This window comes from Bacillus rossius, chromosome 1 (genome assembly GCF_032445375.1).
Source record: "Bacillus rossius redtenbacheri isolate Brsri chromosome 1, Brsri_v3, whole genome shotgun sequence".
Taxonomy (NCBI): domain Eukaryota; kingdom Metazoa; phylum Arthropoda; class Insecta; order Phasmatodea; family Bacillidae; genus Bacillus; species Bacillus rossius.
Window position 1 is genome coordinate 301,468,572 of NC_086330.1, and position 13,238 is coordinate 301,481,809.

The window sequence follows — 13,238 nt, forward strand, 5'->3', positions numbered from 1 at the left end:
ATTATGTCAATATGCATTTTAGCAGATACTTTGTTGCTGTTAATTTATTATGACGAATATAATACACTTCCACAATGAAGTGAATGTGTCTTTAAAAATATGGTATAGTGATAAAAAAACATTTCATTAAATAGTTTAACACTTACTGTGTTTTTCACACATATATCCAAATGTATAATTGCACATTTAAGTAATATAATCAAGGCCTGTAGTTTTTTTGTTGACTATAACATTTGTTATATGATTACACAAACAGAACTAGTTTTTACAAAGTCACACGACAAACATTTAATGTTTGGAACAGCGAGGCTGTCGCAGGAAAGCGAGTCGCCGAAGACAGCGGAGGACAGCCACAAAGGAACAACAAGGAAGGAAATAAAACCGCGACGGAAAAATGTGGTGGAGGGAGAGGGGAGAAACAAAAGAAGGGAGGGGATGAATTGAAGTGAATGAACTTGAAGACGTAACCAGGAAGAGAAAACTCGATATAGAAGCAGCGAGGAGAAAAGATAACAAATAAAAAAAAAGCTTGCAATATCGTTGAGTATTTCCCATCTTGAAATGTAAAACATTTTTTTTTTCATTCTCTCTACCTTCGCGAAGACGACTTCCTGCATTGCTTCCTGTGAAATTTACGAATCGAGCATTCCGAAAAAAAAAAATCTTTAATGCAAAATCCTGATATCCCTCACGTTTAAAGTGGAGCTACCTGGCGACAAGGGCTCGAACCTCGTGGAGAGCGTGTCGCGAGTCGGTGGGTTTTCTCGGGGTGCTCTCAATTCTTCCACCCCTTCATCCTCAGCACCTCCCCTCTCACCGCACCTAGTGACCTCGACGTCACCGAGTTGTCAATCCTCCATTCATGCATTGTTACTGTTTATTTGCACATGACTCTTCTTTCTGTCGATCTAACTACAATTCAGGATTAATGTTTAATTAAATTAGTTTAGTTAAATTAGCCATTCGAAATTAAAAACAAGTGAGCTATTCTTTCAGTACTTGCCAGTGAAGTGTAAACATCTAACTTCGGTAACGAGCAGATTCTTGTGTTATCATGTTGCAAATAAACCTTTAATACGAAACTCGGTCACAAAATTTACGTAGAATTCTCCAAAACAATGTCGAGCGTGATACATACACGATCAGTAATCATTTTAGGAGCAAAAGGTCAAAAATTCTCCCCTTTTTAAAGACTAACTGAAATTCTGTTTAACAAGATGGCAATAACCTAACAGAACCGAACCGAACCCAACCCATTTAGGTTAGGCAAATTTTAATTTATTTGCTACTTTTCTCAAATTCGATTAATTTAATGCTTTCAGGTAGTTCCGGATTAGTTATGATGCATTTAGTGCGCTGGTTTAGGCAGGGTAAATTAAAAGAACAAAACGTAAAGTTCTGCATTTTCTGCGCTACATGTAGTTTCGTAACAGTTATAATGCAGTTCGAGCGCTGGTGTATGCAGGGTGGCTTAAACGAACAAGTTAGTGCACTGGTGCGCTACAGGTGGTTTCGGAACAGCTACGATGCATTGGTGTGCATGGTATGAGCAAGTTGTGTAATACAAGTTGGCTTCATTCTATTGTCATGCCATACAACACGTTTTTCAAAAATGTCCCAATGGTTGGCGAAAAAACGGAGAGCATATAATATTTGTATAGCGAAAATTATCAACTCACTGTATTTTTCATGTAAACAATTGACAAGTATGTATGAAATAATAAATAAAAATTATATCTCTTTAAAAAATATATCATCCGGATACATGTTGTGCCGATGGAGAGCTATGGCAGGAAAGACGCCTTTTATGTTAAACTAATAATAAATATTGTTCAATAATAAAACATTTTAAATGTTGTCCTCTTTGAAATAACTATAGTATAAAATTCAGCTGAATGCTTGGGGTAAATAGTGGGTGACTGCTACAAATAGTTCCTCCTGTGAAGTTACTGACGATGTGTATTGAATTCAACATTTACTATGTTAGAGTGTCATACAATCTCTTTATGTGTGAACTCTTCCTTAAACGAAGACGAATTTTTTATGGCCTAACAATTGTTTAAACCAATATGGCGTGTGTCTGTTCCCATCTCTCCCCCTTAAGGCTCGGACTCACGCGCCATCTTGATATCCTTTTGGTTTAATAATATTTTTTAAGGACTATTTAAAAAATTTCAACTCGATACCTCTCTTGTTATACAATATCATGGGCGTAAAAAGGGTCGGCAATTCTTTGTAATTATCAGCACTTGCGCAACTTTCAACACCCATGATATCACGTGAATATCTGTTGAAAATATTTGTGGCAACTAATTCAAGGGAGTAATCGAGTTGAAATTTTAAAAATAACCCCCAAATAAAGGTAATGTCTAAAAAAAAAAAACACAAAAAATCAACATGGCGTGCGAGACCGAGTCTTAAGCAACTCAGACTGTAATCAAGGCCTCGCTCTTCCTCTCTGATAACAGATATTTCTCCATGAAGCGCGGCGCGCGTCAAAAGTCCGAAGGGGGGGGGGGGGGGTAGAGAGAGAGAGTTAATGGGTAATGGGTATTGGGTAATAAAGCAATTCAGACACTCCCGACAAAAGGGAAGCCGCAAGATATGAAGAGAAGAGGAGGGGGTATACGCGTGGGTCTCGAGGGGAAAGACGCTCCTAAGGCAAGGAGAACAAGAAATGGAGAGGAAGGAACGAAGGGAAAAAAGATAAATTCATTATTTGTGTTCACGAACATCTTCGCTATACGTCACGTTGGGAAAGGGGGGGGAGAGACTGTCGAAAATGGCGAGTGGTTAGGTTAGAGAGAGAGAGAGAGAGAGAGAGAGAGAGAGAGAGAGAGAGAGAGAAAGGGGAAGGGGTTGCGGGTCTCGTTCGCTTAATTAACGCGAATTAAATTAGAGCGGAGCTCGAAGACGAACTCGAACCAGCGCTCGTAATAAAGGTTATGTGCCAACCGAGGAAATGTTAGTTCGAAGGTTGGCACACATGAGGGAGGCCGTGGTTGGTTAAATGTTTGCGTCGGCGTCGTCCCGCTAGTCACTCACTACACTGCGATACAATTAATTTTCGTACACCAAATGGAATGGTTATTGTTTTTGTAATATTACCAATAATGTAAAATTTAAAACCAGTGCCGTTCATAATTATACAGGCGGTATCTAATATATGCGCCAAAACTGCGGGCACACATACAGGAGTGTAGACGAGGCAAAATGTCAATAAATATAGGTCTGGAAATGCTTTAATTAATCGCTAGAACCATTACTGTTATTAAAGAGGTTTAATAGAGCCTTATCAAAAAGAAAATTGTGGCGCAAAAGAAATATCTTATTAAATAGAGACCTTATAATATATTTTACAATAATAATGTTTAATAAGCTCAATAAGGTTAAGATTTGTTTGTAGGAAGTATTTACAGATTGATTTCAGTCGTTTAAGATTAAAACCAGATATAAAACATATGATTAGTGATATAATATGTTTTATATGTTTCTGGTTAATATTATAGTTATGCTATAAGCGTGTAACTTCTAACGTGTGCGGAAACTTTTAAGTATTATGTTTAGTGAATTTTAACATATGACAATATTTTAATAAAATTTATTGTCAGAAATCAAGTCCAAAGACGGGCTTTAGGATTTTTTTCTATTAAATCTTAAATGTTGAATCAGCTCAATAAAGTTAAGGTTTGTTTCTAGGAAGTATTTACAGAGGAATTTCTGTCATTTAAACTAAAACAAATATACATACATATACTTAGTGCTATTAAATGTGTTTTAAAAAGTTTCAATTTAATATTGTTTTAAATTACCTCTTGGGCTAAAACTTTTAGTTTGAAAAATATATAAAAGACAGCACCACGTTCATCCAAACACAAATTTCCTGGCTTAAAAACTATAGGTATTTTTAAAGTTTCTATCATATTTTGTTATGACCATGCAAGTTTACATAATATATTCCAAATACGTTTCACGACCATAAAGTTTACTTTGACACACCAGTAGGTTTATTACATCCTCCGATTTTCGCGAAACATGAACGGATGCATAGGTGGGTCCGCCATATTGATGACTTCAACTTGTTGCTATATCAGTTTCTGCATGCATGCGCATTGGACTTTCAACATGTTAAATTTTCGTTGTGTAATAAGTGCTTATCATCGAATTTCTGGTGATACTAAAATGTAACCATTAAAGCGCCTAAAGATATGTAACCAAACGCAGGTAATGCTAATTCTTGTTTAGGAAAAAATGTCACATGTTCAGCGTTGAGGCATTAACATGCGACGCGTTCGGATATTCCCGTTGTTCGTCTAGCCCTGAGAAATCAATAGTACAATATTGCTAAACAGAATTATAATTAAGTTTTAAAAAGGTGAAACATTTTTTTTTACAGTTTTTCTCTAAAATGAATATTTTTTTGTATATTTGCCATGCTCGACATTACTTCAAAGAAATCTTCGTTAAATTTCGTGTCCGAGTTTCGTATTATAAGTTTATTTTTTTTTTGCAACATGAGAACACCTTAATATGCTTGTTACCGAGGTTAGATGTTTACACATCACTGGCGAGTACTGAAAGACTCGCTCACTTATTTTTTTCAATTCCACGTCAGCAAGGTACGACTAAACATTCAGAAACTTGTAGCATGAGCGAGCAAAGAGCAGTGCACGGGTTCGCCGATGTGGCACTCAGCGTTTCGGGACAGGCTTCACCGGCGAAGGAATGCTTCGTGAAGCTTCGGCAGTGTTCGTCATCGACTACCGAAGCTACCAGAAATACGGCAAGTTCCGTACATGACAAGTACCTAGATCAAAAAAAATTTTTTTGACATTAAGGACCAGGTTTCTGTGATTATATGGTGTACTTGAACGGTACAATGTTCCATAAATTTATGGGAATTTCTAACAGTGTTACACTAATAGTTATTATTAAGTATTTACACAATTTGCCTGCAAATTTACGGAGATAACTAGGTACTATTTGTATGTTTGCGGGTGTCTAGGTACATGTGAGGTACTAAGTTACCTCACATTCAACAAGCTCGCACAAGACTCATCCTGGAGTGTGAATCTTAAAACTTGTCAAGTCTGATGCAGCAGAAACTCGTTTCTTCCTGTCATCTGCAAGTTAACCCTCTTTACAACTGAACACAGAACTAGGATGTGGAAAACCAACGCGGTTTCTAGGGAGACTCACAGTTATCTGGAAACAGGAGAAAGCCCTCGTTCACACGAGGCGCATTCTACGTTGAAAAGTTACCGTAAACATTGACTGCGGTTTTCAACCGTGGCGGGGCTCTGGGGTATTTACTTTTGCGGGCCCCAAATATTTTAGAGAGATAGGACCTTACCCCCGGCGGGGAGGGGGAGATGGGAAGTATGGAATAGCTATTTCCTGTACAATTTGAAGAATAAACTATCTATAACAACTTATTAAATCCAACCTTGATCTTAAATTTCTGCGAATGATTGGGTAATTTGTCTTAAAAAATTATGATATTCTGTCGTAATGAATTATAATCGAGTTATTTTTATGAATGCTAACGATTTAATTCCGGCGAAGTGGTGTCATTACTTGAGACAATAACATTTTTGAAAGTTCTTATAGTGAGAAATCATGAAAACTCAATTAAAATCTAAAAAGGCAACGACCAGCACTTTGAATTACATGTTGGTAACTATTAAAACTGTTGAATACTCCATTTTCCTCATTTATGTAAGAATTTTTCATTGAAAACTAGACACAAAAGGAAAATAAAAAAATGGATGCATGTACGTATGTAGGCCTACGCGCTTTAGAAGTTATACTTATTTGGCGTAATAAAAAATTAACTTTAATTTTGCATGCAAATAATTAATATTAATAAAACAATAACAAACTGGAGTGATATAAAAATAAACTTTGGTAAAGTATAAAATAATAAATAAATAAATACGCAGATTTCAATATTAGCTAATATAAACACGCGTATAAAATTATTTAATTTAATAAAATAATCGAGAAATTTTTAATTAATAATGAAAATAAATATGCTCAATGTTTATACTAATTTATTAATTATTATTTATTAAATAATAAACTAACAATTTATAATGCCAATATATTAAACATACGGGAACATAACCTCACAAACATTCCCATGAAAACGACCAAGAGACTACTAAACCTTCCACACAAACACCCTGCCAGCGACAATGGAAGCTTACAAACAACCTGGCATCGTTATACATACAGGAACATACCCTCACTCATATAAATACAATTGAAAAAGTGTATAAACACATTTTATATCACTAATATTCACAATAAATAAATGTTTTTAATTATATGGGCCAGTATTCAAAATAAATCACATAAGTCTATAATTTTTATTTGTATGTAGCCTTATTTTATCCTGCAGAAATTTTGTTGTTTGGTGCGCGCGCATCGTAAAAATTCACCCCCATCATTTTTTCATAACGCGCCATAGAGAAATATTACTTGAAAAAGGAAAAGGGGCGGCACGGGGCATTGATGGTCGCCGGGGCTGGAGCTGCCCCTGTTTCCCTCAATGTACAGGCTGATACATTCCATAAAGCAGGCCTGAACAACCCTTTCAAAGCGCTGTAACAGAGATTTGTTAAAAAACGGAACATGTCGCGTCTCTAGGATTCGGTGCATTCACGCGCGTACCGGCACGCCGCCGCAATCACGGCAAATTAAAATAAAATGATAATCTGAGCGCAACCAGTAAAAACAGTTCATTATGTTTTAGGTATATTTCAAAGAAATACCACCTATTATAGCCGTTACCATGGTGCGACTTCCGGAAAAAATTTATATAGATTTTCGTATCATGGTCCATAGACCACAAAACCATAGTCAACTCAAAAATTTATGTGTATATGTATATATATATATATATATATATATATATATATATATATATATATAGGCCTATATATACATACACACACAGTGGAATCCGTTTATAATGACATCGAAGGGAATTGACAAACACATCATAATAAGCGGACGTCATACAAAACCTTATTTAGGTGAATACTTATGTATTTTAATAGAGAAACTTAGCATATAAACACGTGTACAAACATGATACATATATGTACATATTTTTCATTTTAAATTAAGAAATCTGTAATTTTTGTCAGCTTTTTTTTTCATTTTATTGTAATAGTCTCTAATACTATTGTGTATAGAAGACATCGTCATGGTCAAATTACTATCATTTTCAATATTCTATGAACAAATCGTGATAATAATTCTGCAGCCTTTAATGCCTCTTTTGCGGTAGGTAATGGTACTTCCTCGACTTCCTCTTCCCTTTCCCCATCACTTTCGAGGTGTTCCCTAGCATTAATGTTCTGTACGATATTTTCATCGGTGGGTTCTTCGGATGTGAGAAGAGCACTATCGATGTCAACATAATCTTCCCACATTTCCGGTGCTGCTAAAGAATATGAATTTAGTTTTGTTGACCACAAAGATAAAGGGACGTCATCTTCTTCATCAAATTCATGTTTTGCTGTTTGAACAGGTAAACCGTCGTGGTTTCCAATGAATCCAGCATGTTTGAAACAGTTGTGAATGGTACTTTGTGACATTTTATTCCAGGCATCATTAACCATCAGAATTGCATCTAGCACCGTTATTTTCGTAGGAGAGATGTTTTCATTAGCATCAAGACAATTAATCATTTTGAGCACAAGGTTTTTTCTAAAATTAGTTTTGAGTGATCGTATTATTCCCTGATCCATTGGCTGTAGTACTGATGTTGTATTCGGCGAAAGGAAAGCAAGTTTTATAGACTTTAAATCAGTAACTTTTGGATGCGCCGAGCAATTATCAACCAGCAATAAAATCTTTTTCTTCTTCTTCACCAAATCACGATCCCAATTTCGAAGCAATTTTTCAAAAAGCTCTGACGTCATCCAAGCTCTACGATTGTTAGCATAATCTACAGGTAACGATTTGACACTGCTAAAACATCTTGGTTTTTGTGACTTTCCAATAACGAGCAATTTCTTTTTCTCTGTGCCACTCATATTTGCTGCTACCATGACAGTTATTCTGTCTTTCGACGACTTGCCTCCATTACAATTCTAATTTTTAAATTTCAAAGTTTTGTCCGGCATTAATTTGTAAAACAGTACAGTTTCATCAGCATTAAAAATCTCATCATCAGAAAATTGTCTTCGTAGATTCGGCCACACAGATGTCAACCAGTTTGTTGTTGAATTTTGATCAACAGACGAAGATTCACCGACAATTTTTCCCGCCACAGTGTTATGTTGAACTTTAAAACGACTGATCCAGCTTGCAGAACAATTGAAGTCGAGAATACCAAAACGCGTGGCAAAAATATTTGCCTTTTTCTGTAGCATAGAGCCGCTGACAGGTATTCCCTTGTTTCTCGTGATTTTAAACCACTGAATTAATGCTTGATCAAAATTTTCTTGTTGCGATTTTCGAAGCCTCTTCGGTTTCAAAACATTTGAATTGAACAATTGCTTAATCCGGTTCTTGTTTTTGAAAATCATTGAGATTGTCGAATGACCCACGCCAAATTCCTTTGCGAGAGAAGAGTTTGATTCTCCATTTTCTAATCTGCACATAATTGCACCTTTCTCCTCAATCGTAAATGCTTTACGGCGTTGAGATGACATCTTTCCACAGGATATAACAAACAACAATGCGTGACCTTCAACTGTCAATTACTCACTGAGGTTCAAAACAAAAACGAGCCACGTGCCACGTCATCGGGAATTAACGAACATTGCCGAAGGTGTAAAGAATCATGTCGGTCATTATAACCGGACATAATTTATTAAAAATGGGGCACAATAAGCGACTTGTCACTGTAAGCAAAGTCATTATATCCGACTTATTTACAAAGAATTTTATATGAAAATCAAATTTAGTTGTGTTATTACGTCATAATAGGCGGAGTCATTCTACTGTATATCACAATTTTGTGGCCACGATAACTGTCTAAAGAGGGTATAAATGGAGGGTTTTTAAATCATAAAAAAACAACAGAAAAATTGTTCTAACTCCCGTAGTATTAAAAATATCCATCAGTTTGAACATTTTATAACTCGTAGGAGCAATGCCAAAATCTTTTGTCTGAATAAGTTTTTGATACGACCAACCAACTGCAAGGGGTTGAAGAAACAAGGGTTGGCGGACCAAAAAAATCATAACGCTGTTCATAGGCATTACATCGGATTTGTACAAATTATGTATTAGTCTTCTAATTTTTAACTAAAACTTTTGTATGAAACGATTTTTATAAGACGAACCATTCTTGCAGGAGGTAAAAAATAAAAGGGTACAATTTAGAACAAAATTATAATTTACGTACCATTTACACTGTTACCTCCCTTCTGTTTTACTGTGAAATCTTAAATTATTAACTAAAACTACTGTCTGAATAATTTTTATATGACCAACCATAACTGAAAGGGGTTGAAAAAACAAGGGTTGGAGGACAAAAAAAATCATAACTCTCTTCGTAGGCAAAAAATCGAAATCGTGCGAATTGTGTATTAATCATATAATTTTTATCTAAAACTTTTTTGTCTCAAACAATTTTTTATTAGACGTATCATTGCGGCAAGAGATTTAAAAAATAGGGGGTAGAATTAAAAAAAAAATCTTAACTTCGTCGGTACGTACACTATCAGATCCGTTCAAATTGTTTTTAAATCTTATATTACTTATCTAAAAAATTTGCCTGAAACAATTTTTGATAATACAATCCATTAAGGCAAGGGGGTGGAAATAACAAGTGTAGAAAAACAAAATGTTATTACTTTTTTTAAAATACGTTTCTTTCATTTCCATTATAATTTATTGTAAAACGCCCACATGTTATCTAAAACCTTTGGCTGGAACAATTTTTGATGAAACGAACTATTAAGCGTAAAAACAGGGGCTCAAATAAAAAAAAAAACATTTTTAGTACCAAATTTGTTGCAATTTATTAATAATATTTTAGTATTACCTCAAACCTTTGCCCCAAAACATTTACACGACCACGTATAAGTGCAAGGGATGTAAAATAGTGTTTGAATATCAAAAATAATTGCATGGCTACTTTACTAGGCACATAATGAAATTCGTTAAGAAATTCAATGCTGGATGCATTAAGTTAAAAATCATGCAAAATATTTTCGCTGTATGGAATATGAGAAAAAGTTAAATACTTTTTTTTTTAATATTGACGAACATACAGGATGTTATGTCGGCTACATTAAGTTATTAAAATTTTCCAGGAGTTTATACAAGTTTCCAAAATATTTCCGAAGAAATAGGTAGGCCCACTTCGAAATCGACCTACTCCTGTAGGCTGTGCCAAAAGGGATTTTTTTTACAGAGCAAACATCAACACGAGCCGCCAATTATGACAATTTATTTTGAAATTAATATAGTTCGAATTCGAGAGTGCACCAGTTTTTCCTATAGCGTTTGTCACACAGAAAGGGGATGACAAGAGGGAGGGGGATAAATTTTGGCCGCAGGTGATTTTAATTACTCTCCAACATCAAACCACGCCAGAATTTCTACTGCACCTGCGCAATCAAGGAAGGCCAGTAATTAAACTGCGTTTTGAGGCAAACGGACAGAGGAAGGGGGTAATATTTAGTTGACAAACCAATGATATAACGTTCTGCAAACCTCGAAATAGTTAATTAAAACCGGAATAATTAAGAAAGAATGTAAGTGAAACGAAGGACGGTAATTAATTTCGTCTAAATATTACATGAGAAAAAAAACCTAAAAAAAAAAAAATACGGCAGGGTGGACGAGTTGTATGTACCTGGATTCCAGGCGTAACTGCGACAGGATTGGCTCCACGCAATATATCTGTATTTTTATTGGCTACAAACTGCGCCCGAGACTTTGTTAGATTGGACAGACAGATTTCCACGTATTATCCAGGTAGAAAACATGGTCAAATAATCTTTATTATAATATTTATATATGTGTACACTGAAGTGAAAATTACACAAAAGCTTGCCTGTAAACTAAATTATTGGTTTTACTCCATAATCAAAAACAAATAATTTAGTAGAATCACTAATTCGAAAACATGCTACTTAAAAATTGCTGTCTTTCGAACAAGTAAACAGGAAGTCGTAATAATGTGAACTGAAATGGGTATTTTGTAGGTATGCTTGAAAAATTATCCTTGTTGTAATCCTTTACAGATATAATTTTTTGTAAATAATAATATTTTTGTATATTCCGAACCATTTGGAATATCATAATAAAATAAAACTAAATAATCTTGAGAAACTATATAAAAACTGTTTGACTATAAAAAAATAAAATTAGCATTTTTGGAATAAATCATTTTGAACAGACAGACAAAACTTTTTTAATGTACCATTTAGTTTAGGTATCTAATTTGCTAACCTGCTAAATATTTAATAGGTGGTATGACAAAAAAAAACACAAAATTTTTAATTTTAAATAATTGTCGTAAATGGTTTTCAAAAAATCACTCAACGTTTCGCACGTGAAGTAACTTATAATAAAATTAAAGATAGCTGAACGAATAACAATGTTTTAAAATCAAGAATTTTATTACGAGTGTTTGGCAAGCAGCACCTTCAGCACTTACGCTAAAAATAACGGACTTTAATTAACTAACAAGATATAAAAACACAACTGTTGAAATAGTTATGAAAGCCGTAAAAAAATTAAATGCTCACGAGGAAAATTACAATGTAAAAAGATTAATTTTCAGTTAGGTTTTATATAAAAAAGAGTTTGAAGAACTACCATTTGTTATAGGTACTCAGTTTTTTGAAAGGTTTTATTATTTTAAGCAATAGGTTTGATCGACGAATGCAAATAATTTTTTTTTACTCTCGCACTGTAAATATATTTTGCAACAAAAGGTGAAATAACTAAGAACTTTAAAAATGAGGTCTCATTACTAGGGGCTGGAAAAATTAGCATCTATTTTTTCCAAAATTAGACTCTTTTTAGTTTTTAAATTAGCATATATTATTGTGAAATTATTATTTTTAATGCCACTTATATAAAACTTAATATTTACATTATAAATAATTAAAAATTAAATATTCACATTTAGAAATGTCTACAAATAACCATCTAGTTCAGTTTTGAGAAGAAAAAAAAATATTTTTCATGCCTTCCTGGATTAAACCACAAAAATAATGTAAATGCATTTGGTACTTTAAAAAATTGGTATTACGGTTTGCTAGCAAACAATAAATCACAGGATTAATTCATAGAATAATTCAAGAATAAACTGCATTTATTGTGTTGGGTTATATTTTGAAGTTATTTCAAAATGCATGAAACTTGGCTGCATCTCAGAGACACGGCAAAATCACCAAATATGGTCACAAAAACATGTGTAGAGAAGGCTAACCAGAAACTCACCACATGGGTCAAGTGTAACTTTGGGTAAATGCCAAGTAACTGTAGTATTGCTGTGGTTTATTTCACACACTGCTAAAGAAAACTGCAAGAAAGTGCAGAATTTTTTGTTTTAATCTTAATAACATGCACATTTCGTCTGTGAGATGAGAAAATATGCGGCACAGATGGTGAACGAGTGTTTATTTTTGGTATTAACTCAATTGCTGATAAGTCTTAAGTAACAAACATAAATTTAAATAATTAAATGAATTTATAATTAGACAAACAGAAAGTATGAATATAAGGTGAGTCAGGTAAATTAAAGTCTACACGAATGGTTGTTTCTTTCTAAGTGTAAGAATAAAAATTTTGTACAATAATATTTAAAACTATCAAAATATGTGTAGCAGTAATGTCACATTTTAAAAAGGATATTTTTACAAGTGAATAACATTTATAATATTTTGCTTGAAGAGCATTTATTTAGAATATTAGCTCAGATAAAATTTATTCTGGAAATTAGAAAAAAATAGCATCTAAAGTGTAAATTATAAAAAAAAGCATCTATCACAAGTTGCTAATTTTTCCGGCCCATACTTATTACCATTACATTAGTGGTAATTAAGTTAATTACGTTAGAGATATTATCATTCTAAAATATAACCGCAAGTCTGCGTCCTTGTCCTTAACTAAAATAAACTTTATTTGGTGTACCCTAAAGAAATGTAGACAGGAAACAAATCTTCAACACACATACAGAGTTTCGGTACTCTTACTCTAGTCTAGACTGTTTCCCTAATCTTTCTCTTTTCCACCTGTCAAACAAAACACGTTTA

General features: G+C 33.9%; 1 protein-coding gene across 1 annotated transcript in view; it reads right to left on the reverse strand.

Annotated features, from left to right (window-relative positions):
* Positions 1 to 13,238, reverse strand: part of LOC134527831 (uncharacterized) — a 974,295-nt gene that overhangs the window by 167,271 nt on the left and 793,786 nt on the right. The gene's annotated exons all lie outside the window — the stretch shown is intronic.